The sequence below is a fragment of the Hyla sarda genome, unplaced genomic scaffold, assembly GCF_029499605.1.
Source record: "Hyla sarda isolate aHylSar1 unplaced genomic scaffold, aHylSar1.hap1 scaffold_91, whole genome shotgun sequence".
In the NCBI taxonomy this organism is placed as follows: domain Eukaryota; kingdom Metazoa; phylum Chordata; class Amphibia; order Anura; family Hylidae; genus Hyla; species Hyla sarda.
In genome coordinates, this window is record NW_026610938.1 from 533,956 (window position 1) to 557,109 (window position 23,154).

Below are 23,154 nucleotides of genomic sequence, written 5' to 3' on the forward strand. Positions count from 1 at the left end.
CCCAGCTTTGTTGTGTATGTAACCATAGGGATTTGTGATGTCACCTAGAACCTTCACAGCAGCGACAGCTTTATGAGGAGCATCAGCACTGCTCTGCCTGAGCAGAACCATCACCGCCATAGGTTGTCAAATAACCCGGGTTTAACCCACACAGGTAAGTCCAATGGGGTGCAGGCATGTCCTCTATGCTTACAGCTTCCCGTGGGTGTTGGTTTGATACCGTTTGGGGACAGCCAAGGAGGCATCTGCAGGCAACAAAGGTAGGTGTGTGCTTGTGTGTGTGTTTCCTATGCAGATCCTAAGCCCAGTGTCACATGCAAGTAGGAGGAGTAAGAAGGGTTCCTGGCAAATCCGGGTTATGGATTGCATTTAAAAAGGCCCCGTGGGAGTGCAATGGGCCCCTGTCTTGCTGCTTAGCAATAATGGTATGGGTTTAGGTTCTGCTGTGTGTACTGGTGGTTGACTGCCCCCCAGCCCAGAGTGTGCATGGAAAATTGTCTGGCAGCCTCCCTGACAGCAAGCAGTGATAGTGCCCATGAAGGGCACCTTGTTGGGCCCGCCCCTTTCACGGTTATCGCTTCTCGGCCTTTTGGCTAAGATCAAGTGTAGTATCTGTTCTTATCAGTTTAATATCTGATACGTCCCCTATCTGGGGACCATATATTAAATGGATTTTTGAGAACGGGGGCCGATTTCGAAGCTTGCTTCCGTCGCCCTATGCATTGACCCGATATGGCAGTATCTTCGGGTACAGTGCACCACCCCCTTACAGGGTTAAAAAGAAAGATTCCTACTTTCATTGCTACCTGCTTGCTGGCTAGCCAGCTAGCCAGCCCTGTGGGCCTTGCTGCTGCTGCAGCCAAAAAACAAAAGGTGGTGCTGCTGCTGCTTCTGCTGCTTCTGCTTCTGCTTGTGTCTGGCCGCTGTTGGAGCGTCCAGGCACAGGACTTCTGCTGCTGCTGACTAAATGGCCTCCTTAATTGGATCATTTGAGTAGCCAGCACACCTGTGCAGGTAGGGCATGACATGATAGGCAGCTGCCTTGATAGCGGGTGGGTGCTGAATGTTCCTAATTGACAAAATAAGATTAATGCTTATGAAGAAATATAAAATCTCATCCCTTCCCCAATATCGCGCCACACCCCTACCCCTTAATTCCCTGGTTGAACTTGATGGACATATGTCTTTTTTCGACCGTACTATCTATGTAACTATGTAACATAACATGGGGGGGGGGGGGTCTCCTGGCTGTTCACACAGGTGTGTCATTGCTGTACATTGACCATGCATTGCTTCTGTGGTATTGCAAAGGCAAAGACAAATGCTTCCAGCCATCCATTGCACTAATGGATTGGTCATCAGCTGGCTGTCTATGTCCCGCATCAATATAGACCAAAGTACAGAGGGTTAGGCTATGCTATTGTGCACCTACCTGATGCATCAGAAGGTGCGAGGCCCTTGCTAAATTCTGTGCACAGACTTTGAGATCTATACTTTAGACTGTATCTAAACCTGCTCCAACATGGACTGACATTCTGGCCTACTTTCAGCCGATGCGACTTGTCTGTCGCTGAACAGTCGCTTTTTATGTATTCAGCACCTATGTATAATGTTGTAAAAATGCTCTAGAAGCTAAAGTCGCAGAAATGTCACACATATTTGGCCTGCAACTTTCTGTGCGACAAATTCAGACAGGAAAAATCAGTATAAATCCTTAGAAAATTATCCCCCAGTGTCTCCATCTGCTGGCGGTATTGAATAAGCATTGCTGCACTGATGGGGTATGCATTAGACGAAAAAAAAGAAGAAAAAGAAGAATAATACGCCCAGAAAAGAGGCGAAAAGGAGAAAAACGTAAAAAAACGTGAAAAAAAAGTAAGAGGAAGAGAAGGGAAAAAAAGGTGGAAATGGGTTTAAAAGTGATTTCGGCGGAGAAATATATATATATATATATATATATATATATATATATATATATATATATACGCGCACACACACACATATATATAAACGTATTCTCCGTTGAGATATTGCAGCCGCTGCTGTGTCCAGGCCCAGGAGCCTTAGCACTGTGCTGTGATGTCACTCAATACCACTGACATCACTAGGTGTAAACAACATCTCTCCTTTGCTGTGTATGTGACTATGGAGCTGTTTGGTGATGTCGTCTATTATGGCCTTCATAGAAGCAACAGGAGATTGTTGCATCCATCTAGAACCCTCAGAACTACAGTGCTATGATGTCACTCACTTCCACAGGCCTTGCAGAGTGTAAACAACAACAACCCAGCTTTGTTGTGTATGTAACCATAGGGATTTGTGATGTCACCTAGAACCTTCACAGCAGCGACAGCTTTATGAGGAGCATCAGCACTGCTCTGCCTGAGCAGAACCATCACCGCCATAGGTTGTCAAATAACCCGGGTTTAACCCACACAGGTAAGTCCAATGGGGTGCAGGCATGTCCTCTATGCTTACAGCTTCCCGTGGGTGTTGGTTTGATACCGTTTGGGGACAGCCAAGGAGGCATCTGCAGGCAACAAAGGTAGGTGTGTGCTTGTGTGTGTGTTTCCTATGCAGATCCTAAGCCCAGTGTCACATGCAAGTAGGAGGAGTAAGAAGGGTTCCTGGCAAATCCGGGTTATGGATTGCATTTAAAAAGGCCCCGTGGGAGTGCAATGGGCCCCTGTCTTGCTGCTTAGCAATAATGGTATGGGTTTAGGTTCTGCTGTGTGTACTGGTGGTTGACTGCCCCCCAGCCCAGAGTGTGCATGGAAAATTGTCTGGCAGCCTCCCTGACAGCAAGCAGTGATAGTGCCCATGAAGGGCACCTTGTTGGGCCCGCCCCTTTCACGGTTATCGCTTCTCGGCCTTTTGGCTAAGATCAAGTGTAGTATCTGTTCTTATCAGTTTAATATCTGATACGTCCCCTATCTGGGGACCATATATTAAATGGATTTTTGAGAACGGGGGCCGATTTCGAAGCTTGCTTCCGTCGCCCTATGCATTGACCCGATATGGCAGTATCTTCGGGTACAGTGCACCACCCCCTTACAGGGTTAAAAAGAAAGATTCCTACTTTCATTGCTACCTGCTTGCTGGCTAGCCAGCTAGCCAGCCCTGTGGGCCTTGCTGCTGCTGCAGCCAAAAAACAAAAGGTGGTGCTGCTGCTGCTTCTGCTGCTTCTGCTTCTGCTTGTGTCTGGCCGCTGTTGGAGCGTCCAGGCACAGGACTTCTGCTGCTGCTGACTAAATGGCCTCCTTAATTGGATCATTTGAGTAGCCAGCACACCTGTGCAGGTAGGGCATGACATGATAGGCAGCTGCCTTGATAGCGGGTGGGTGCTGAATGTTCCTAATTGACAAAATAAGATTAATGCTTATGAAGAAATATAAAATCTCATCCCTTCCCCAATATCGCGCCACACCCCTACCCCTTAATTCCCTGGTTGAACTTGATGGACATATGTCTTTTTTCGACCGTACTAACTATGTAACTATGTAACATAACATGGGGGGGGGGAAGGGGGGGTCTCCTGGCTGTTCACACAGGTGTGTCATTGCTGTACATTGACCATGCATTGCTTCTGTGGTATTGCAAAGGCAAAGACAAATGCTTCCAGCCATCCATTGCACTAATGGATTGGTCATCAGCTGGCTGTCTATGTCCCGCATCAATATAGACCAAAGTACAGAGGGTTAGGCTATGCTATTGTGCACCTACCTGATGCATCAGAAGGTGCGAGGCCCTTGCTAAATTCTGTGCACAGACTTTGAGATCTATACTTTAGACTGTATCTAAACCTGCTCCAACATGGACTGACATTCTGGCCTACTTTCAGCCGATGCGACTTGTCTGTCGCTGAACAGTCGCTTTTTATGTATTCAGCACCTATGTATAATGTTGTAAAAATGCTCTAGAAGCTAAAGTCGCAGAAATGTCACACATATTTGGCCTGCAACTTTCTGTGCGACAAATTCAGACAGGAAAAATCAGTATAAATCCTTAGAAAATTATCCCCCAGTGTCTCCATCTGCTGGCGGTATTGAATAAGCATTGCTGCACTGATGGGGTATGCATTAGACGAAAAAAAAGAAGAAAAAGAAGAATAATACGCCCAGAAAATAGGCGAAAAGGAGAAAAACGTAAAAAAACGTGAAAAAAAAGTAAGAGGAAGAGAAGGGAAAAAGAGGTGGAAATGGGTTTAAAAGTGATTTCGGCGGAGAAATATATATATATATATATATATATATATATATATATATATACGCGCACACACACACATATATATAAACGTATTCTCCGTTGAGATATTGCAGCCGCTGCTGTGTCCAGGCCCAGGAGCCTTAGCACTGTGCTGTGATGTCACTCAATACCACTGACATCACTAGGTGTAAACAACATCTCTCCTTTGCTGTGTATGTGACTATGGAGCTGTTTGGTGATGTCGTCTATTATGGCCTTCATAGAAGCAACAGGAGATTGTTGCATCCATCTAGAACCCTCAGAACTACAGTGCTATGATGTCACTCACTTCCACAGGCCTTGCAGAGTGTAAACAACAACAACCCAGCTTTGTTGTGTATGTAACCATAGGGATTTGTGATGTCACCTAGAACCTTCACAGCAGCGACAGCTTTATGAGGAGCATCAGCACTGCTCTGCCTGAGCAGAACCATCACCGCCATAGGTTGTCAAATAACCCGGGTTTAACCCACACAGGTAAGTCCAATGGGGTGCAGGCATGTCCTCTATGCTTACAGCTTCCCGTGGGTGTTGGTTTGATACCGTTTGGGGACAGCCAAGGAGGCATCTGCAGGCAACAAAGGTAGGTGTGTGCTTGTGTGTGTGTTTCCTATGCAGATCCTAAGCCCAGTGTCACATGCAAGTAGGAGGAGTAAGAAGGGTTCCTGGCAAATCCGGGTTATGGATTGCATTTAAAAAGGCCCCGTGGGAGTGCAATGGGCCCCTGTCTTGCTGCTTAGCAATAATGGTATGGGTTTAGGTTCTGCTGTGTGTACTGGTGGTTGACTGCCCCCCAGCCCAGAGTGTGCATGGAAAATTGTCTGGCAGCCTCCCTGACAGCAAGCAGTGATAGTGCCCATGAAGGGCACCTTGTTGGGCCCGCCCCTTTCACGGTTATCGCTTCTCGGCCTTTTGGCTAAGATCAAGTGTAGTATCTGTTCTTATCAGTTTAATATCTGATACGTCCCCTATCTGGGGACCATATATTAAATGGATTTTTGAGAACGGGGGCCGATTTCGAAGCTTGCTTCCGTCGCCCTATGCATTGACCTGATATGGCAGTATCTTCGGGTACAGTGCACCACCCCCTTACAGGGTTAAAAAGAAAGATTCCTACTTTCATTGCTACCTGCTTGCTGGCTAGCCAGCTAGCCAGCCCTGTGGGCCTTGCTGCTGCTGCAGCCAAAAAACAAAAGGTGGTGCTGCTGCTGCTTCTGCTGCTTCTGCTTGTGTCTGGCCGCTGTTGGAGCGTCCAGGCACAGGACTTCTGCTGCTGCTGACTAAATGGCCTCCTTAATTGGATCATTTGAGTAGCCAGCACACCTGTGCAGGTAGGGCATGACATGATAGGCAGCTGCCTTGATAGCGGGTGGGTGCTGAATGTTCCTAATTGACAAAATAAGATTAATGCTTATGAAGAAATATAAAATCTCATCCCTTCCCCAATATCGCGCCACACCCCTACCCCTTAATTCCCTGGTTGAACTTGATGGACATATGTCTTTTTTCGACCGTACTAACTATGTAACTATGTAACATAACATGGGGGGGGGGGGGGGGGTCTCCTGGCTGTTCACACAGGTGTGTCATTGCTGTACATTGACCATGCATTGCTTCTGTGGTATTGCAAAGGCAAAGACAAATGCTTCCAGCCATCCATTGCACTAATGGATTGGTCATCAGCTGGCTGTCTATGTCCCGCATCAATATAGACCAAAGTACAGAGGGTTAGGCTATGCTATTGTGCACCTACCTGATGCATCAGAAGGTGCGAGGCCCTTGCTAAATTCTGTGCACAGACTTTGAGATCTATACTTTAGACTGTATCTAAACCTGCTCCAACATGGACTGACATTCTGGCCTACTTTCAGCCGATGCGACTTGTCTGTCGCTGAACAGTCGCTTTTTATGTATTCAGCACCTATGTATAATGTTGTAAAAATGCTCTAGAAGCTAAAGTCGCAGAAATGTCACACATATTTGGCCTGCAACTTTCTGTGCGACAAATTCAGACAGGAAAAATCAGTATAAATCCTTAGAAAATTATCCCCCAGTGTCTCCATCTGCTGGCGGCATTGAATAAGCATTGCTGCACTGATGGGGTATGCATTAGACGAAAAAAAAGAAGAAAAAGAAGAATAATACGCCCAGAAAAGAGGCGAAAAGGAGAAAAACGTAAAAAAACGTGAAAAAAAAGTAAGAGGAAGAGAAGGGAAAAAAAGGTGGAAATGGGTTTAAAAGTGATTTCGGCGGAGAAATATATATATATATATATATATATATATATATATATACGCGCACACACACACATATATATATAAACGTATTCTCCGTTGAGATATTGCAGCCGCTGCTGTGTCCAGGCCCAGGAGCCTTAGCACTGTGCTGTGATGTCACTCAATACCACTGACATCACTAGGTGTAAACAACATCTCTCCTTTGCTGTGTATGTGACTATGGAGCTGTTTGGTGATGTCGTCTATTATGGCCTTCATAGAAGCAACAGGAGATTGTTGCATCCATCTAGAACCCTCAGAACTACAGTGCTATGATGTCACTCACTTCCACAGGCCTTGCAGAGTGTAAACAACAACAACCCAGCTTTGTTGTGTATGTAACCATAGGGATTTGTGATGTCACCTAGAACCTTCACAGCAGCGACAGCTTTATGAGGAGCATCAGCACTGCTCTGCCTGAGCAGAACCATCACCGCCATAGGTTGTCAAATAACCCGGGTTTAACCCACACAGGTAAGTCCAATGGGGTGCAGGCATGTCCTCTATGCTTACAGCTTCCCGTGGGTGTTGGTTTGATACCGTTTGGGGACAGCCAAGGAGGCATCTGCAGGCAACAAAGGTAGGTGTGTGCTTGTGTGTGTGTTTCCTATGCAGATCCTAAGCCCAGTGTCACATGCAAGTAGGAGGAGTAAGAAGGGTTCCTGGCAAATCCGGGTTATGGATTGCATTTAAAAAGGCCCCGTGGGAGTGCAATGGGCCCCTGTCTTGCTGCTTAGCAATAATGGTATGGGTTTAGGTTCTGCTGTGTGTACTGGTGGTTGACTGCCCCCCAGCCCAGAGTGTGCATGGAAAATTGTCTGGCAGCCTCCCTGACAGCAAGCAGTGATAGTGCCCATGAAGGGCACCTTGTTGGGCCCGCCCCTTTCACGGTTATCGCTTCTCGGCCTTTTGGCTAAGATCAAGTGTAGTATCTGTTCTTATCAGTTTAATATCTGATACGTCCCCTATCTGGGGACCATATATTAAATGGATTTTTGAGAACGGGGGCCGATTTCGAAGCTTGCTTCCGTCGCCCTATGCATTGACCCGATATGGCAGTATCTTCGGGTACAGTGCACCACCCCCTTACAGGGTTAAAAAGAAAGATTCCTACTTTCATTGCTACCTGCTTGCTGGCTAGCCAGCTAGCCAGCCCTGTGGGCCTTGCTGCTGCTGCAGCCAAAAAACAAAAGGTGGTGCTGCTGCTGCTTCTGCTGCTTCTGCTTCTGCTTGTGTCTGGCCGCTGTTGGAGCGTCCAGGCACAGGACTTCTGCTGCTGCTGACTAAATGGCCTCCTTAATTGGATCATTTGAGTAGCCAGCACACCTGTGCAGGTAGGGCATGACATGATAGGCAGCTGCCTTGATAGCGGGTGGGTGCTGAATGTTCCTAATTGACAAAATAAGATTAATGCTTATGAAGAAATATAAAATCTCATCCCTTCCCCAATATCGCGCCACACCCCTACCCCTTAATTCCCTGGTTGAACTTGATGGACATATGTCTTTTTTCGACCGTACTAACTATGTAACTATGTAACATAACATGGGGGGGGGGGGGGGGGGGTCTCCTGGCTGTTCACACAGGTGTGTCATTGCTGTACATTGACCATGCATTGCTTCTGTGGCATTGCAAAGGCAAAGACAAATGCTTCCAGCCATCCATTGCACTAATGGATTGGTCATCAGCTGGCTGTCTATGTCCCGCATCAATATAGACCAAAGTACAGAGGGTTAGGCTATGCTATTGTGCACCTACCTGATGCATCAGAAGGTGCGAGGCCCTTGCTAAATTCTGTGCACAGACTTTGAGATCTATACTTTAGACTGTATCTAAACCTGCTCCAACATGGACTGACATTCTGGCCTACTTTCAGCCGATGCGACTTGTCTGTCGCTGAACAGTCGCTTTTTATGTATTCAGCACCTATGTATAATGTTGTAAAAATGCTCTAGAAGCTAAAGTCGCAGAAATGTCACACATATTTGGCCTGCAACTTTCTGTGCGACAAATTCAGACAGGAAAAATCAGTATAAATCCTTAGAAAATTATCCCCCAGTGTCTCCATCTGCTGGCGGTATTGAATAAGCATTGCTGCACTGATGGGGTATGCATTAGACGAAAAAAAAGAAGAAAAAGAAGAATAATACGCCCAGAAAAGAGGCGAAAAGGAGAAAAACGTAAAAAAACGTGAAAAAAAAGTAAGAGGAAGAGAAGGGAAAAAAAGGTGGAAATGGGTTTAAAAGTGATTTCGGCGGAGAAATATATATATATATATATATATATATATATATATATATATATACGCGCACACACACACATATATATAAACGTATTCTCCGTTGAGATATTGCAGCCGCTGCTGTGTCCAGGCCCAGGAGCCTTAGCACTGTGCTGTGATGTCACTCAATACCACTGACATCACTAGGTGTAAACAACATCTCTCCTTTGCTGTGTATGTGACTATGGAGCTGTTTGGTGATGTCGTCTATTATGGCCTTCATAGAAGCAACAGGAGATTTTTGCATCCATCTAGAACCCTCAGAACTACAGTGCTATGATGTCACTCACTTCCACAGGCCTTGCAGAGTGTAAACAACAACAACCCAGCTTTGTTGTGTATGTAACCATAGGGATTTGTGATGTCACCTAGAACCTTCACAGCAGCGACAGCTTTATGAGGAGCATCAGCACTGCTCTGCCTGAGCAGAACCATCACCGCCATAGGTTGTCAAATAACCCGGGTTTAACCCACACAGGTAAGTCCAATGGGGTGCAGGCATGTCCTCTATGCTTACAGCTTCCCGTGGGTGTTGGTTTGATACCGTTTGGGGACAGCCAAGGAGGCATCTGCAGGCAACAAAGGTAGGTGTGTGCTTGTGTGTGTGTTTCCTATGCAGATCCTAAGCCCAGTGTCACATGCAAGTAGGAGGAGTAAGAAGGGTTCCTGGCAAATCCGGGTTATGGATTGCATTTAAAAAGGCCCCGTGGGAGTGCAATGGGCCCCTGTCTTGCTGCTTAGCAATAATGGTATGGGTTTAGGTTCTGCTGTGTGTACTGGTGGTTGACTGCCCCCCAGCCCAGAGTGTGCATGGAAAATTGTCTGGCAGCCTCCCTGACAGCAAGCAGTGATAGTGCCCATGAAGGGCACCTTGTTGGGCCCGCCCCTTTCACGGTTATCGCTTCTCGGCCTTTTGGCTAAGATCAAGTGTAGTATCTGTTCTTATCAGTTTTTCATGCCGGTGTACAGTGACGCTGGTGGGGATGGGTGCTGCATGGAGGATGCAGGTGTACCAGGGCTTTCCGGGGCTGGTTCTGAGGAATCAGCTCGACGGCTGCCCCGATGTGACCTGTTCCCTCCGGGTCTCGCCATGAGGCTGAGAGGGTCTAGAGCCGAGGTACTTTTGTGCCTCGGGGAGTGGTGACCCCGAGGTGCCGAAACTCACTGGGAGAATAGACTCACTGAGTTGAAGCACGGGCACCATAATCTCTTCACCTTGTGGCACTCACCTCTTGATTCCCGGCCTTCTGGCTAGGATCAGAGAAATTTTTATAGATCCGGCCGGATGTCCGGGCAGTATATCTGCACACATTCACTTATTTATTTCTTTTTTGTTTCACTGTGTCACTTTTTGCGTGTTGTGTGTTCACAGGATTTGTCAGGATGCGGTAGCCCTTCTGGGTGTCCCTCCTGGCGGTCTAGGGGAGGTGTGTGTGGCCATTAGGTTCCGCACCTCCCTGCAAACACCCCGGGTACTCCTGCTTTGGCAGGGTACCTACCGTAATCGGCTCTGCGGGCAGATACCTTGGCTAACGCCAAGGGGGATGCCGGGAGCATTTGTGGTCCCCTAGTAGCTTCGGCGAAAAGGGACATCGAACCTGGAACCTCGCAGGTACCTTTTGGTCCGGAGGCGAAGGGTAAGGTTTGTTGGGGGGCCTCTCTCCTATCGGAGAAGGGCTTGCGATAGACCGCATCCTTTGTGCACGTTTTTTTAGTGTAACACGTTTGCACTTTTTCTTGCACTTTGGGTGAATCGAAAGCACGTTCCTCGGCTTTAAAAAAAAAAAAAAAAAATCTGTTCTTATCAGTTTAATATCTGATACGTCCCCTATCTGGGGACCATATATTAAATGGATTTTTGAGAACGGGGGCCGATTTCGAAGCTTGCTTCCGTCGCCCTATGCATTGACCCGATATGGCAGTATCTTCGGGTACAGTGCACCACCCCCTTACAGGGTTAAAAAGAAAGATTCCTACTTTCATTGCTACCTGCTTGCTGGCTAGCCAGCTAGCCAGCCCTGTGGGCCTTGCTGCTGCTGCAGCCAAAAAACAAAAGGTGGTGCTGCTGCTGCTTCTGCTGCTTCTGCTTCTGCTTGTGTCTGGCCGCTGTTGGAGCGTCCAGGCACAGGACTTCTGCTGCTGCTGACTAAATGGCCTCCTTAATTGGATCATTTGAGTAGCCAGCACACCTGTGCAGGTAGGGCATGACATGATAGGCAGCTGCCTTGATAGCGGGTGGGTGCTGAATGTTCCTAATTGACAAAATAAGATTAATGCTTATGAAGAAATATAAAATCTCATCCCTTCCCCAATATCGCGCCACACCCCTACCCCTTAATTCCCTGGTTGAACTTGATGGACATATGTCTTTTTTCGACCGTACTAACTATGTAACTATGTAACATAACATGGGGGGGGGGGGGGTCTCCTGGCTGTTCACACAGGTGTGTCATTGCTGTACATTGACCATGCATTGCTTCTGTGGTATTGCAAAGGCAAAGACAAATGCTTCCAGCCATCCATTGCACTAATGGATTGGTCATCAGCTGGCTGTCTATGTCCCGCATCAATATAGACCAAAGTACAGAGGGTTAGGCTATGCTATTGTGCACCTACCTGATGCATCAGAAGGTGCGAGGCCCTTGCTAAATTCTGTGCACAGACTTTGAGATCTATACTTTAGACTGTATCTAAACCTGCTCCAACATGGACTGACATTCTGGCCTACTTTCAGCCGATGCGACTTGTCTGTCGCTGAACAGTCGCTTTTTATGTATTCAGCACCTATGTATAATGTTGTAAAAATGCTCTAGAAGCTAAAGTCGCAGAAATGTCACACATATTTGGCCTGCAACTTTCTGTGCGACAAATTCAGACAGGAAAAATCAGTATAAATCCTTAGAAAATTATCCCCCAGTGTCTCCATCTGCTGGCGGTATTGAATAAGCATTGCTGCACTGATGGGGTATGCATTAGACGAAAAAAAAGAAGAAAAAGAAGAATAATACGCCCAGAAAAGAGGCGAAAAGGAGAAAAACGTAAAAAAACGTGAAAAAAAAGTAAGAGGAAGAGAAGGGAAAAAAAGGTGGAAATGGGTTTAAAAGTGATTTCGGCGGAGAAATATATATATATATATATATATATATATATATATATACGCGCACACACACACATATATATAAACGTATTCTCCGTTGAGATATTGCAGCCGCTGCTGTGTCCAGGCCCAGGAGCCTTAGCACTGTGCTGTGATGTCACTCAATACCACTGACATCACTAGGTGTAAACAACATCTCTCCTTTGCTGTGTATGTGACTATGGAGCTGTTTGGTGATGTCGTCTATTATGGCCTTCATAGAAGCAACAGGAGATTGTTGCATCCATCTAGAACCCTCAGAACTACAGTGCTATGATGTCACTCACTTCCACAGGCCTTGCAGAGTGTAAACAACAACAACCCAGCTTTGTTGTGTATGTAACCATAGGGATTTGTGATGTCACCTAGAACCTTCACAGCAGCGACAGCTTTATGAGGAGCATCAGCACTGCTCTGCCTGAGCAGAACCATCACCGCCATAGGTTGTCAAATAACCCGGGTTTAACCCACACAGGTAAGTCCAATGGGGTGCAGGCATGTCCTCTATGCTTACAGCTTCCCGTGGGTGTTGGTTTGATACCGTTTGGGGACAGCCAAGGAGGCATCTGCAGGCAACAAAGGTAGGTGTGTGCTTGTGTGTGTGTTTCCTATGCAGATCCTAAGCCCAGTGTCACATGCAAGTAGGAGGAGTAAGAAGGGTTCCTGGCAAATCCGGGTTATGGATTGCATTTAAAAAGGCCCCGTGGGAGTGCAATGGGCCCCTGTCTTGCTGCTTAGCAATAATGGTATGGGTTTAGGTTCTGCTGTGTGTACTGGTGGTTGACTGCCCCCCAGCCCAGAGTGTGCATGGAAAATTGTCTGGCAGCCTCCCTGACAGCAAGCAGTGATAGTGCCCATGAAGGGCACCTTGTTGGGCCCGCCCCTTTCACGGTTATCGCTTCTCGGCCTTTTGGCTAAGATCAAGTGTAGTATCTGTTCTTATCAGTTTAATATCTGATACGTCCCCTATCTGGGGACCATATATTAAATGGATTTTTGAGAACGGGGGCCGATTTCGAAGCTTGCTTCCGTCGCCCTATGCATTGACCCGATATGGCAGTATCTTCGGGTACAGTGCACCACCCCCTTACAGGGTTAAAAAGAAAGATTCCTACTTTCATTGCTACCTGCTTGCTGGCTAGCCAGCTAGCCAGCCCTGTGGGCCTTGCTGCTGCTGCAGCCAAAAAACAAAAGGTGGTGCTGCTGCTGCTTCTGCTGCTTCTGCTTCTGCTTGTGTCTGGCCGCTGTTGGAGCGTCCAGGCACAGGACTTCTGCTGCTGCTGACTAAATGGCCTCCTTAATTGGATCATTTGAGTAGCCAGCACACCTGTGCAGGTAGGGCATGACATGATAGGCAGCTGCCTTGATAGCGGGTGGGTGCTGAATGTTCCTAATTGACAAAATAAGATTAATGCTTATGAAGAAATATAAAATCTCATCCCTTCCCCAATATCGCGCCACACCCCTACCCCTTAATTCCCTGGTTGAACTTGATGGACATATGTCTTTTTTCGACCGTACTAACTATGTAACTATGTAACATAACATGGGGGGGGGGGGGGTCTCCTGGCTGTTCACACAGGTGTGTCATTGCTGTACATTGACCATGCATTGCTTCTGTGGTATTGCAAAGGCAAAGACAAATGCTTCCAGCCATCCATTGCACTAATGGATTGGTCATCAGCTGGCTGTCTATGTCCCGCATCAATATAGACCAAAGTACAGAGGGTTAGGCTATGCTATTGTGCACCTACCTGATGCATCAGAAGGTGCGAGGCCCTTGCTAAATTCTGTGCACAGACTTTGAGATCTATACTTTAGACTGTATCTAAACCTGCTCCAACATGGACTGACATTCTGGCCTACTTTCAGCCGATGCGACTTGTCTGTCGCTGAACAGTCGCTTTTTATGTATTCAGCACCTATGTATAATGTTGTAAAAATGCTCTAGAAGCTAAAGTCGCAGAAATGTCACACATATTTGGCCTGCAACTTTCTGTGCGACAAATTCAGACAGGAAAAATCAGTATAAATCCTTAGAAAATTATCCCCCAGTGTCTCCATCTGCTGGCGGTATTGAATAAGCATTGCTGCACTGATGGGGTATGCATTAGACGAAAAAAAAGAAGAAAAAGAAGAATAATACGCCCAGAAAAGAGGCGAAAAGGAGAAAAACGTAAAAAAACGTGAAAAAAAAGTAAGAGGAAGAGAAGGGAAAAAAAGGTGGAAATGGGTTTAAAAGTGATTTCGGCGGAGAAATATATATATATATATATATATATATATATATATATATATATATACGCGCACACACACACATATATATAAACGTATTCTCCGTTGAGATATTGCAGCCGCTGCTGTGTCCAGGCCCAGGAGCCTTAGCACTGTGCTGTGATGTCACTCAATACCACTGACATCACTAGGTGTAAACAACATCTCTCCTTTGCTGTGTATGTGACTATGGAGCTGTTTGGTGATGTCGTCTATTATGGCCTTCATAGAAGCAACAGGAGATTGTTGCATCCATCTAGAACCCTCAGAACTACAGTGCTATGATGTCACTCACTTCCACAGGCCTTGCAGAGTGTAAACAACAACAACCCAGCTTTGTTGTGTATGTAACCATAGGGATTTGTGATGTCACCTAGAACCTTCACAGCAGCGACAGCTTTATGAGGAGCATCAGCACTGCTCTGCCTGAGCAGAACCATCACCGCCATAGGTTGTCAAATAACCCGGGTTTAACCCACACAGGTAAGTCCAATGGGGTGCAGGCATGTCCTCTATGCTTACAGCTTCCCGTGGGTGTTGGTTTGATACCGTTTGGGGACAGCCAAGGAGGCATCTGCAGGCAACAAAGGTAGGTGTGTGCTTGTGTGTGTGTTTCCTATGCAGATCCTAAGCCCAGTGTCACATGCAAGTAGGAGGAGTAAGAAGGGTTCCTGGCAAATCCGGGTTATGGATTGCATTTAAAAAGGCCCCGTGGGAGTGCAATGGGCCCCTGTCTTGCTGCTTAGCAATAATGGTATGGGTTTAGGTTCTGCTGTGTGTACTGGTGGTTGACTGCCCCCCAGCCCAGAGTGTGCATGGAAAATTGTCTGGCAGCCTCCCTGACAGCAAGCAGTGATAGTGCCCATGAAGGGCACCTTGTTGGGCCCGCCCCTTTCACGGTTATCGCTTCTCGGCCTTTTGGCTAAGATCAAGTGTAGTATCTGTTCTTATCAGTTTAATATCTGATACGTCCCCTATCTGGGGACCATATATTAAATGGATTTTTGAGAACGGGGGCCGATTTCGAAGCTTGCTTCCGTCGCCCTATGCATTGACCCGATATGGCAGTATCTTCGGGTACAGTGCACCACCCCCTTACAGGGTTAAAAAGAAAGATTCCTACTTTCATTGCTACCTGCTTGCTGGCTAGCCAGCTAGCCAGCCCTGTGGGCCTTGCTGCTGCTGCAGCCAAAAAACAAAAGGTGGTGCTGCTGCTGCTTCTGCTGCTTCTGCTTCTGCTTGTGTCTGGCCGCTGTTGGAGCGTCCAGGCACAGGACTTCTGCTGCTGCTGACTAAATGGCCTCCTTAATTGGATCATTTGAGTAGCCAGCACACCTGTGCAGGTAGGGCATGACATGATAGGCAGCTGCCTTGATAGCGGGTGGGTGCTGAATGTTCCTAATTGACAAAATAAGATTAATGCTTATGAAGAAATATAAAATCTCATCCCTTCCCCAATATCGCGCCACACCCCTACCCCTTAATTCCCTGGTTGAACTTGATGGACATATGTCTTTTTTCGACCGTACTAACTATGTAACTATGTAACATAACATGGGGGGGGGGGGGGGTCTCCTGGCTGTTCACACAGGTGTGTCATTGCTGTACATTGACCATGCATTGCTTCTGTGGTATTGCAAAGGCAAAGACAAATGCTTCCAGCCATCCATTGCACTAATGGATTGGTCATCAGCTGGCTGTCTATGTCCCGCATCAATATAGACCAAAGTACAGAGGGTTAGGCTATGCTATTGTGCACCTACCTGATGCATCAGAAGGTGCGAGGCCCTTGCTAAATTCTGTGCACAGACTTTGAGATCTATACTTTAGACTGTATCTAAACCTTCTCCAACATGGACTGACATTCTGGCCTACTTTCAGCCGATGCGACTTGTCTGTCGCTGAACAGTCGCTTTTTATGTATTCAGCACCTATGTATAATGTTGTAAAAATGCTCTAGAAGCTAAAGTCGCAGAAATGTCACACATATTTGGCCTGCAACTTTCTGTGCGACAAATTCAGACAGGAAAAATCAGTATAAATCCTTAGAAAATTATCCCCCAGTGTCTCCATCTGCTGGCGGTATTGAATAAGCATTGCTGCACTGATGGGGTATGCATTAGACGAAAAAAAAGAAGAAAAAGAAGAATAATACGCCCAGAAAAGAGGCGAAAAGGAGAAAAACGTAAAAAAACGTGAAAAAAAAGTAAGAGGAAGAGAAGGGAAAAAAAGGTGGAAATGGGTTTAAAAGTGATTTCGGCGGAGAAATATATATATATATATATATATATACGCGCACACACACACATATATATAAACGTATTCTCCGTTGAGATATTGCAGCCGCTGCTGTGTCCAGGCCCAGGAGCCTTAGCACTGTGCTGTGATGTCACTCAATACCACTGACATCACTAGGTGTAAACAACATCTCTCCTTTGCTGTGTATGTGACTATGGAGCTGTTTGGTGATGTCGTCTATTATGGCCTTCATAGAAGCAACAGGAGATTGTTGCATCCATCTAGAACCCTCAGAACTACAGTGCTATGATGTCACTCACTTCCACAGGCCTTGCAGAGTGTAAACAACAACAACCCAGCTTTGTTGTGTATGTAACCATAGGGATTTGTGATGTCACCTAGAACCTTCACAGCAGCGACAGCTTTATGAGGAGCATCAGCACTGCTCTGCCTGAGCAGAACCATCACCGCCATAGGTTGTCAAATAACCCGGGTTTAACCCACACAGGTAAGTCCAATGGGGTGCAGGCATGTCCTCTATGCTTACAGCTTCCCGTGGGTGTTGGTTTGATACCGTTTGGGGACAGCCAAGGAGGCATCTGCAGGCAACAAAGGTAGGTGTGTGCTTGTGTGTGTGTTTCCTATGCAGATCCTAAGCCCAGTGTCACATGCAAGTAGGAGGAGTAAGAAGGGTTCCTGGCAAATCCGGGTTATGGATTGCATTTAAAAAGGCCCCGTGGGAGTGCAATGGGCCCCTGTCTTGCTGCTTAGCAATAATGGTATGGGTTTAGGTTCTGCTGTGTGTACTGGTGGTTGACTGCCCCCCAGCCCAGAGTGTGCATGGAAAATTGTCTGGCAGCCTCCCTGACAGCAAGCAGTGATAGTGCCCATGAAGGGCACCTTGTTGGGCCCGACCCTTTCACGGTTATCGCTTCTCGGCCTTTTGGCTAAGATCAAGTGTAGTATCTGTTCTTATCAGTTTAATATCTGATACGTCCCCTATCTGGGGACCATATATTAAATGGATTTTTGAGAACGGGGGCCGATTTCGAAGCTTGCTTCCGTCGCCCTATGCATTGACCCGATATGGCAGTATCTTCGGGTACAGTGCACCACCCCCTTACAGGGTTAAAAAGAAAGATTCCTACTTTCATTGCTACCTGCTTGCTGGCTAGCCAGCTAGCCAGCCCTGTGGGCCTTGCTGCTGCTGCAGCCAAAAAACAAAAGGTGGTGCTTCTGCTGCTTCTGCTGCTTCTGCTGCTTCTGCTTCTGCTTGTGTCTGGCCGCTGTTGGAGCGTCCAGGCACAGGACTTCTGCTGCTGCTGACTAAATGGCCTCCTTAATTGGATCATTTGAGTAGCCAGCACACCTGTGCAGGTAGGGCATGACATGATAGGCAGCTGCCTTGATAGCGGGTGGGTGCTGAATGTTCCTAATTGACAAAATAAGATTAATGCTTATGAAGAAATATAAAATCTCATCCCTTCCCCAATATCGCGCCACACCCCTACCCCTTAATTCCCTGGTTGAACTTGATGGACATATGTCTTTTTTCGACCGTACTAACTATGTAACTATGTAACATAACATGGGGGGGGGGGGGGTCTCCTGGCTGTTCACACAGGTGTGTCATTGCTGTACATTGACCATGCATTGCTTCTGTGGTATTGCAAAGGCAAAGACAAATGCTTCCAGCCATCCATTGCACTAATGGATTGGTCATCAGCTGGCTGTCTATGTCCCGCATCAATATAGACCAAAGTACAGAGGGTTAGGCTATGCTATTGTGCACCTACCTGATGCATCAGAAGGTGCGAGGCCCTTGCTAAATTCTGTGCACAGACTTTGAGATCTATACTTTAGACTGTATCTAAACCTGCTCCAACATGGACTGACATTCTGGCCTACTTTCAGCCGATGCGACTTGTCTGTCGCTGAACAGTCGCTTTTTATGTATTCAGCACCTATGTATAATGTTGTAAAAATGCTCTAGAAGCTAAAGTCGCAGAAATGTCACACATATTTGGCCTGCAACTTTCTGTGCGACAAATTCAGACAGGAAAAATCAGTATAAATCCTTAGAAAATTATCCCCCAGTGTCTCCATCTGCTGGCGGTATTGAATAAGCATTGCTGCACTGATGGGGTATGCATTAGACGAAAAAAAAGAAGAAAAAGAAGAATAATACGCCCAGAAAAGAGGCGAAAAGGAGAAAAACGTAAAAAAACGTGAAAAAAAAGTAAGAGGAAGAGAAGGGAAAAAAAGGTGGAAATGGGTTTAAAAGTGATTTCGGCGGAGAAATATATATATATATATATATATATATATATATATATATATATATATATACGCGCACACACACACATATATATAAACGTATTCTCCGTTGAGATATTGCAGCCGCTGCTGTGTCCAGGCCCAGGAGCCTTAGCACTGTGCTGTGATGTCACTCAATACCACTGACATCACTAGGTGTAAACAACATCTCTCCTTTGCTGTGTATGTGACTATGGAGCTGTTTGGTGATGTCGTCTATTATGGCCTTCATAGAAGCAACAGGAGATTGTTGCATCCATCTAGAACCCTCAGAACTACAGTGCTATGATGTCACTCACTTCCACAGGCCTTGCAGAGTGTAAACAACAACAACCCAGCTTTGTTGTGTATGTAACCATAGGGATTTGTGATGTCACCTAGAACCTTCACAGCAGCGACAGCTTTATGAGGAGCATCAGCACTGCTCTGCCTGAGCAGAACCATCACCGCCATAGGTTGTCAAATAACCCGGGATTAACCCACACAGGTAAGTCCAATGGGGTGCAGGCATGTCCTCTATGCTTACAGCTTCCCGTGGGTGTTGGTTTGATACCGTTTGGGGACAGCCAAGGAGGCATCTGCAGGCAACAAAGGTAGGTGTGTGCTTGTGTGTGTGTTTCCTATGCAGATCCTAAGCCCAGTGTCACATGCAAGTAGGAGGAGTAAGAAGGGTTCCTGGCAAATCCGGGTTATGGATTGCATTTAAAAAGGCCCCGTGGGAGTGCAATGGGCCCCTGTCTTGCTGCTTAGCAATAATGGTATGGGTTTAGGTTCTGCTGTGTGTACTGGTGGTTGACTGCCCCCCAGCCCAGAGTGTGCATGGAAAATTGTCTGGCAGCCTCCCTGACAGCAAGCAGTGATAGTGCCCATGAAGGGCACCTTGTTGGGCCCGCCCCTTTCACGGTTATCGCTTCTCGGCCTTTTGGCTAAGATCAAGTGTAGTATATGCTTGCTTGATCTGGCTGGAAGGAGCCCGGGGTACCCGCTCCTTTTCCCTGGGGGATCGTCCCATCTATATGGTGGGACTAAACCCCCTTGCTGACATCAGGGTGGCGGCTTAGTCCCCGGGCAACGAGGAGCGATCACCACCTACCTACCTACCTGCCTGCAGTAGGGGAGGTGTTTTTTCTGCGATGGAGGAGGCTGGCAAGAAAGGAGAGCCTGCTGGAGGTGTACCTAGCTACGCCAGACTACGAAATGGAGTCCGAATTACTCTTTTGGATGCTGGAAAGAAGGAGAGAGGTTTATTCTTCGTGGTGGAGGAGATTTTGTTCCAGTTTTTTGAGCTGAGGAAGGACCAGATATTATCGATGCTGGAATTTCCAAGAAATGGAGTCTATGATGTGGTTCTGGTTTCGGAGGAGGACTATGGTGTGTTCTGCAATAAAGCATTGCTGTGGAAGTCGCACCCTAAGTTGGGAGGGGTAGAGATTACTCCCCATTTCCCGACTCGGGAAAGACTTATAACTGTGAGGATGTACAGTCCGTATATCACAGAAGAAGAGATTGTTCTGTTCCTTTCTAGATTCTGTGAGGAGGTGAAGCCAAAAGGCAAGATCTATAATCAATATGGACTTTGGACGACAAAGTGGAAATTTCAAGTGAAGTTTCAGAAAACACCTGATGGAAAGCTAATTTATCCCCCAGGGCGTTTTAAGATTGGCCCAGTAAATGGGGACCTGTTCTTTTCAGGCATGGACGACTTTTGTCGAAAGTGTAAAAGGTATGGCCATAGGAAAGATTTTTGTGATATTGTTTGGTGCTATAAATGCCAAGAAGAAGGCCATGAGCCAGAAGCATGTAAGGTGAAGAAAAAGTGTCATCTATGTGGTGATGAGGGACACCTGGCAGTAATGTGTCCTAAGAAGAAGAAGAAGAAAAAGGAGGTTATGAAACGAAGTAGGGAGGAGGAAACTGATGTGAGGGAAGAACCTGAAGAGGAGGAAACTCCAACCAGGAAAGTGATGGAGGAGAAGAAAAGGAAAGAAAATGAAGAAGAATATGTATCGGTAGAGTATGGAGGCTCTCTTGATGTTGTCTTCAAGAGTGTGTCAAAAAAAGAAAAAAAAGCCTTTGACGAGGATTTGGGAAATCTGAAAGAAAGATTGGGAATCAAAGTCAATGAAGCAAGGGATAAAGTCTATTGTTCCTTTCACGCAGATATAGATAGATTTGTGGAAACATACAAGGTTCCAGCGTGGCTGGCGATTCCAGCCAAAAGTGAGATGCTGAGTGGATCTATAACTTGTGGTTTCTTAGACTTCTTGATGGTCTTTGCATGGAGAAGAGGAATGACATTTGGGTAATTTTTCTTTAAGAAATTATAGAATTATAGTATGGTTAGTTTTGGTTTGATAATTTTTTTATGTTTTAAATATGGTTTCTTTTATTGTTTAAAAAAAAAAAAAAAAAAAGAGATAAAGAAATAAAGAAAAACGGGTTTTCCTGATGATGAACAAAAAATCAAGCTCAAATAAGATCTTAGAGCTCTGATGGAGTTCTGAGGGTTAACTAAAAAAAAAAATCTGTTCTTATCAGTTTAATATCTGATACGTCCCCTATCTGGGGACCATATATTAAATGGATTTTTGAGAACGGGGGCCGATTTCGAAGCTTGCTTCCGTCGCCCTATGCATTGACCCGATATGGCAGTATCTTCGGGTACAGTGCACCACCCCCTTACAGGGTTAAAAAGAAAGATTCCTACTTTCATTGCTACCTGCTTGCTGGCTAGCCAGCCCTGTGGGCCTTGCTGCTGCTGCAGCCAAAAAACAAAAGGTGGTGCTGCTGCTGCTTCTGCTGCTTCTGCTTCTGCTTGTGTCTGGCCGCTGTTGGAGCGTCCAGGCACAGGACTTCTGCTGCTGCTGACTAAATGGCCTGCTTAATTGGATCATTTGAGTAGCCAGCACACCTGTGCAGGTAGGGCATGACATGATAGGCAGCTGCCTTGATAGCGGGTGGGTGCTGAATGTTCCTAATTGACAAAATAAGATTAATGCTTATGAAGAAATATAAAATCTCATCCCTTCCCCAATATCGCGCCACACCCCTACCCCTTAATTCCCTGGTTGAACTTGATGGACATATGTCTTTTTTCGACCGTACTAACTATGTAACTATGTAACATAACATGGGGGGGGGGGGGGTCTCCTGGCTGTTCACACAGGTGTGTCATTGCTGTACATTGACCATGCATTGCTTCTGTGGTATTGCAAAGGCAAAGACAAATGCTTCCAGCCATCCATTGCACTAATGGATTGGTCATCAGCTGGCTGTCTATGTCCCGCATCAATATAGACCAAAGTACAGAGGGTTAGGCTATGCTATTGTGCACCTACCTGATGCATCAGAAGGTGCGAGGCCCTTGCTAAATTCTGTGCACAGACTTTGAGATCTATACTTTAGACTGTATCTAAACCTGCTCCAACATGGACTGACATTCTGGCCTACTTTCAGCCGATGCGACTTGTCTGTCGCTGAACAGTCGCTTTTTATGTATTCAGCACCTATGTATAATGTTGTAAAAATGCTCTAGAAGCTAAAGTCGCAGAAATGTCACACATATTTGGCCTGCAACTTTCTGTGCGACAAATTCAGACAGGAAAAATCAGTATAAATCCTTAGAAAATTATCCCCCAGTGTCTCCATCTGCTGGCGGTATTGAATAAGCATTGCTGCACTGATGGGGTATGCATTAGACGAAAAAAAAGAAGAAAAAGAAGAATAATACGCCCAGAAAAGAGGCGAAAAGGAGAAAAACGTAAAAAAACGTGAAAAAAAAGTAAGAGGAAGAGAAGGGAAAAAAAGGTGGAAATGGGTTTAAAAGTGATTTCGGCGGAGAAATATATATATATATATATATATATATATATATATATATATATATATATATACGCGCACACACACACATATATATAAACGTATTCTCCGTTGAGATATTGCAGCCGCTGCTGTGTCCAGGCCCAGGAGCCTTAGCACTGTGCTGTGATGTCACTCAATACCACTGACATCACTAGGTGTAAACAACATCTCTCCTTTGCTGTGTATGTGACTATGGAGCTGTTTGGTGATGTCGTCGATTATGGCCTTCATAGAAGCAACAGGAGATTGTTGCATCCATCTAGAACCCTCAGAACTACAGTGCTATGATGTCACTCACTTCCACAGGCCTTGCAGAGTGTAAACAACAACAACCCAGCTTTGTTGTGTATGTAACCATAGGGATTTGTGATGTCACCTAGAACCTTCACAGCAGCGACAGCTTTATGAGGAGCATCAGCACTGCTCTGCCTGAGCAGAACCATCACCGCCATAGGTTGTCAAATAACCCGGGTTTAACCCACACAGGTAAGTCCAATGGGGTGCAGGCATGTCCTCTATGCTTACAG

General features: G+C 46.1%; 8 non-coding genes and 3 pseudogenes across 8 annotated transcripts; all 11 read left to right on the forward strand.

The window, feature by feature from the left end:
- Window positions 1-573: 573 nt before the first annotated feature.
- LOC130349173 (U2 spliceosomal RNA) lies at window positions 574-764 on the forward strand. The gene has a single exon (XR_008886571.1). It is a non-coding gene; the product is annotated as a U2 spliceosomal RNA (small nuclear RNA).
- A 2,094-nt stretch (window positions 765-2,858) lies between these two features.
- LOC130349174 (U2 spliceosomal RNA) lies at window positions 2,859-3,049 on the forward strand. Its single transcript, XR_008886572.1, has one exon. It is a non-coding gene; the product is annotated as a U2 spliceosomal RNA (small nuclear RNA).
- Window positions 3,050-5,141: 2,092 nt separating this feature from the next.
- LOC130349239 (U2 spliceosomal RNA) lies at window positions 5,142-5,332 on the forward strand. The gene has a single exon (XR_008886631.1). It is a non-coding gene; the product is annotated as a U2 spliceosomal RNA (small nuclear RNA).
- Window positions 5,333-7,414: 2,082 nt separating this feature from the next.
- On the forward strand, window positions 7,415-7,605 carry LOC130349175 (U2 spliceosomal RNA). Its single transcript, XR_008886573.1, has one exon. It is a non-coding gene; the product is annotated as a U2 spliceosomal RNA (small nuclear RNA).
- Window positions 7,606-9,699: 2,094 nt separating this feature from the next.
- LOC130349312 (U2 spliceosomal RNA) lies at window positions 9,700-9,876 on the forward strand (annotated as a pseudogene).
- Window positions 9,877-10,569: 693 nt separating this feature from the next.
- On the forward strand, window positions 10,570-10,749 carry LOC130349283 (U2 spliceosomal RNA; annotated as a pseudogene).
- Window positions 10,750-12,832: 2,083 nt separating this feature from the next.
- LOC130349176 (U2 spliceosomal RNA) lies at window positions 12,833-13,023 on the forward strand. Its single transcript, XR_008886574.1, has one exon. It is a non-coding gene; the product is annotated as a U2 spliceosomal RNA (small nuclear RNA).
- Window positions 13,024-15,114: 2,091 nt separating this feature from the next.
- LOC130349177 (U2 spliceosomal RNA) lies at window positions 15,115-15,305 on the forward strand. The gene has a single exon (XR_008886575.1). It is a non-coding gene; the product is annotated as a U2 spliceosomal RNA (small nuclear RNA).
- A 2,072-nt stretch (window positions 15,306-17,377) lies between these two features.
- On the forward strand, window positions 17,378-17,568 carry LOC130349178 (U2 spliceosomal RNA). The gene has a single exon (XR_008886576.1). It is a non-coding gene; the product is annotated as a U2 spliceosomal RNA (small nuclear RNA).
- Window positions 17,569-19,672: 2,104 nt separating this feature from the next.
- Window positions 19,673-19,808, forward strand: LOC130349321 (U2 spliceosomal RNA; annotated as a pseudogene).
- A 1,450-nt stretch (window positions 19,809-21,258) lies between these two features.
- Window positions 21,259-21,443, forward strand: LOC130349289 (U2 spliceosomal RNA). Its single transcript, XR_008886669.1, has one exon. It is a non-coding gene; the product is annotated as a U2 spliceosomal RNA (small nuclear RNA).
- Window positions 21,444-23,154: the final 1,711 nt, after the last annotated feature.